The 4,643-nt window shown below is 39.4% G+C and overlaps 1 non-coding gene across 1 annotated transcript; it reads right to left on the bottom strand.

The window, feature by feature from the left end:
• Positions 1 to 384: 384 nt before the first annotated feature.
• Positions 385 to 492, bottom strand: LOC112752617 (small nucleolar RNA R71). The gene has a single exon (XR_003177044.1). It is a non-coding gene; the product is annotated as a small nucleolar RNA R71 (small nucleolar RNA).
• Between the last annotated feature and the right edge of the window lie 4,151 nt (positions 493 to 4,643).

The following is a 4,643-nucleotide window of genomic DNA, read 5'->3' as shown; positions in this document are numbered from 1 at the left end:
AATAATAATAATGCAAGGAAGATGCTTGGTGACTTTGCTGCATCAAATTCCAATTTATATGGAAGAAGCATCTCAATCCCTACCATTGGAGAAAACAATTTTGAGCTTAAGCCTCTATTAGTTTCTCTGATGCAACAAAACTGCAAGTTTCATGGACTTCTATCCGAAGATCCTTTTCAGTTCTTAACTGAATTCTTGCAGATCTGTGATACTGTTAAGACCAATGGGGTTGATCCCGAGGTCTACAAGCTCATGCTTTTCCCGTTTGCTGTAAGAGACAGAGCTAGAATATGGTTGGACTCTCAACCTAAAGATAGCCTGAACTCTTGGGATAAGCTGGTCACGGCTTTCTTAGCCAAGTTCTTTCCTCCTCAAAAGCTTAGCAAACTTAGAGTGGATGTTCAAACCTTCAGACAGAAAGAAGGTGAATCCCTCTATGAAGCTTGGGAGAGATACAAGCAACTGACCAAAAAGTGTCCTTCTGACATGCTTTCAGAATGGACCATCCTGGATATATTCTATGATGGTCTGTCTGAATTAGCTAAGATGTCGTTGGATACTTCTGCAGGTGGATCCATTCACCTAAAGAAAACACCTGAGAAGCTCAGGAACTCACTGACATGGTTGCTAATAACCAATTCATGTACACTTCTGAAAGGAATCCTATAAATAATGGGACGCCTCAGAAGAAGGGAGTTCTTGAAATCGATGCTCTGAATGCCATATTGGCTTAGAACAAAATATTGACTCAGCAAGTCAATATGATTTCTCAGAGTCTGAATGGAATGCAAGCCACATCCAACAGTACTCAAGAGGCACCTTCTGAAGAAGAAGCTTATGATCCTGAGAACCCTGCAATAGCAGAAGTGAATTACATGGGTGAACCTTATGAAAACACTTATAACCCATCTTGGAGAAATCATCCAAATTTCTCATGGAAGGATCAACAAAAGCCTCAACAAGGCTTTAACAATGGTGGAAGAAACATGTTTAACAAAAACAAGCCTTTTCCATCATCCACTCAGCAACAGACAGAGAATCCTGAGCAGAATTCATCTAGCTTAGCAAGTATAGTCTCTGATCTATCTAAGGCCACTTTGAGTTTCATGAATGAAACAAGGTCCTCCATTAGAAATTTGGAGGCACAAGTGGGTCAGCTGAGTAAAAAAGGTCACTGAAACTCCTCCTAGTACTTTCCCAAGCAATACAGAAGAAAATCCTAAGAAAGAATGCAAAGCCATTGATTTAACCATCATGGCCGAACCTGCAAGGGAGGAGGAGAACGTGAATGAGGACTACCTTGTGTTTAAGGCCCAAGGCTATCCTTCTGTAACAATGGAGAGGAAGCATGAAAAGCTTCTCTCAGTACAGAGTCAAACAAAGCCCCCACAATCAAACTCTAAGTTTGGTGTTGGGAGGCCTCAGCCAAACTCTAAGTTTGGTGTTGAATCCCCACATCCAAACTCTAAGTTTGGTGTTGGGAGTCTACAAAATTGACCTGATCACCTGTGTGGCTCCGTGAGAGCCCACTGTCAAGCTGTTGACATTAAAGAAGCGCTTGTTGGGAGGCAACCCAATTTTTATTTATCTAATTCTATTTTTTATTTTTATTGTTCTTTCATGTTTTATTAGGTTCATGATCATGTGGAGTCACAAAATAATTACAAAAATTAAAAACAGAATAAAAAACAACAGAAGAAAAATCACACCCTGGAGGAAGGACTTACTAGTGTTTAAACGCCAGTAAGGAGCATCTGGCTGGCGTTCAACGCTAGAAACATGCTGCATATGGGCGTTGAACGCCCAGAACAAGCATCACTTCGGCGTTTAAATGCCAAAATTGCATGCAACGACGTTTTACATGCCTAATTGGTGCAGGGATGTAAATCCTTGACACCTCAGGATCTGTGGACACCACAAGATCCCCACATACCTCCACTCACCTTCCCTCCTCATAATCCTATATCACCCTTTCCCAAGAACCCTTCACCAATCACCTCCAATTCCCCTCCAAAACCATCATACACCCACCTACACCCACCCACTCAAATTCAAACCATCACTCCTTCCTTTTCACACATCATAACCACCTTAAACCCCCAGTGGCCGAACCCATCCCACACCTCCATCTCCTCCATCTCTTCTTCTTCTCATCCTTTCTTTCTTCTTTTGCTCGGGGACGAGCAAACATTTTAAGTTTGGTGTGGAAAAAGCATTGCTTTTTTTTCATAACCACTAATACCTCAAGGGATGCACTTCCCTCCACAAAACTATTGGGAGCAAATCAACACCTCCCTAGGAGAATTAAGTTCCAACATGGGACAACTAAGGGTGGAACACCAAGAGCACTCCATCATCCTCCATGAAATTAGAGAAGATCAAAGAGCTATGAGGGAAGAGCAACAAAGGCAAGGAAGAGACATAGAGTAGCTCAAGAGCACCATTGGTTCTTCAAGAAGAGGAAGACGCAACCCTCACTAAGGTGGACTCATTCCTTAATCTCCTTGTCTATTTATTTTCTGTTTTTTGATTTTTGAGCTTTATGTTTATTTATATTTGTGTCTTATTACATGATCATTAGTGTCTAAGTGTCTATGCCTTAAAGTCATGAATATGAATCCATCACCTTTCTTAAATGAAAATTGTTTTAAAAATAAAAGAACAAGAAGTACAGGGTTTCGAACTCATCCTTGAAACTAGTTTAATTATTTTGATGTGGTGACAATACTTTTTATTTTCTGAATGAATGCTTGAACAGTGCATATGTCTTTTGAAGTTGTTGTTTATGAATGTTAAATATGTTGGCTCTTGAAGAATAAGGAAAAAGGAGACATGTTATTTGATAATCTGAAAAATCATAAAAATGATTCTTGAAGCAAGAAAAAGCAGTGAATACAAAAGCTTGCAGAAAAAAAAAAGCAAAAAAAAAGAGAAAGAAAAAGAAAAAGCAAGCAGAAAAAGCCAAAAGCTCTTTAAACCAAAAGGCAAGAGCAAAAAGCCAATAGCCCTTAAAACCAAAAGGCAAGGGTAAATAAAAAGGATCCAAGGCTTTAAGCATCAGTGGATAGGAGGGCCTAAAGGAATAAAATCCTGGCCTAAGCGGCTAAACCAAGCTGTCCCTAACCATGTGCTTGTGGCGTGAAGGTGTCAAGTGAAAACTTAAGACTGAGCGGCTAAAGTCGAGGTCCAAAGCAAAAGAAAGAGTGTGCTTAAGAACCCTGGACACCTCTAATTGGGGACTCTAGCAAAGCTGAGTCACAATCTGAAAAGGTTCACCCAATTATGTGTCTGTGGCATTTATGTATCCGGTGGTAATACTGGAAAACAAAGTGCTTAGGGCCACGGCCAAGACTCATAAAGTAGCTGTGTTCAAGAATCAACATACTGAACTAGGAGAATCAATAACACTATCTGAATTCTAAGTTCCTATAGATGCCAATCATTCTGAACCTCAATGGATAAAGTGAGATGCCAAAACTATTCAAGAGGCAAAAAGCTAGAAGTCCCGCTCATCTGATTGGAGCTAAGTTTCATTGATATTTTGAAATTTATAGTATATTCTCTTCTTTTTATCCTATTTGATTTTCAGTTGCTTGGGGACAAGCAACAATTTATGTTTGGTGTTGTGATGAGCGGATAATTTATACGCTTTTTGGCATTGTTTTTACATAGTTTTCAGTATGATTTAGCTAGTTTTCAGTATATTTTATTAGTTTTTAAATAAAAATCACAATTCTGGACTTTACTATGTGTTTGTGTGTTTTTTTGTGATTTCAAGTATTTTCTGGCTGAAATTGAGGGACTTGAGTAAAAATCAGATTCAGAGGTTGAAGAAGGACTGCAGATGCTATTGGATTCTGACCTCCCTACACTCAAAGTGGATTTTCTGGAGATACATAACTCCAAATGGCACGCTCTTAATTGCGTTGGAAAGTAGACATCCAGGGCTTTCCAGCAATATATAATAGTTCATACTTTGATTAAGGATAGAGGACGTAAACTGGTGTTGAACGCCAGTTCCATGCTGTATTCTGGAGTTAAACACCAGAAATAGGTTGCAAAGTGGAGTTAAACACCAGAAACAGGTTACAAACTGGCGTTCAACTCCAAGAAAGACCTCTACACGTGTAAAGCTCAATGCTCAGTCCAGACACACACCAAGTGGGCCCCGGAAATGGATTTCTACATCAATTACTTATCTATGTAAACCCTAGTAACTAATTTTTATAAATAGGACTTTTTACTATTGAGTTTTCATCTTTAGTTTCATCTTTAGATCACGTTTGGGGGCTGGCCTCTCGGCCATGCCTGGACCTTCATCACTTATGTATTTTCAACGGTAGAGTTTCTACACACCATAGATTAAGGTGTGGAGCTCTGCTGTTCCTTAAATATTAATGCAAAGTACTTGTGTTTTTCTATTCAATTCAACTTATTCCGCTTCTAAGATATTCATTTGCACTTCAATATGATGGATGTGATGATCATGACAGTCATCATCATTCTCAACTTATGAACACGTGCCTGATAACGACTTCCGTTCTACCTTAGAATGAATGGACATCTCTTGGATATCTAATACAGGGGACCGAGTCCGAGATATTAGAGTCTTCGTGGTATAAGTTAGAACCCATGGATGGCCA

Source organism: Arachis hypogaea, chromosome 15, assembly GCF_003086295.3.
Source record: "Arachis hypogaea cultivar Tifrunner chromosome 15, arahy.Tifrunner.gnm2.J5K5, whole genome shotgun sequence".
NCBI lineage: Eukaryota > Viridiplantae > Streptophyta > Magnoliopsida > Fabales > Fabaceae > Arachis > Arachis hypogaea.
Note: the sequence above shows the minus strand (reverse complement) of the source record. Positions and strands in the feature narration are given on the sequence as shown.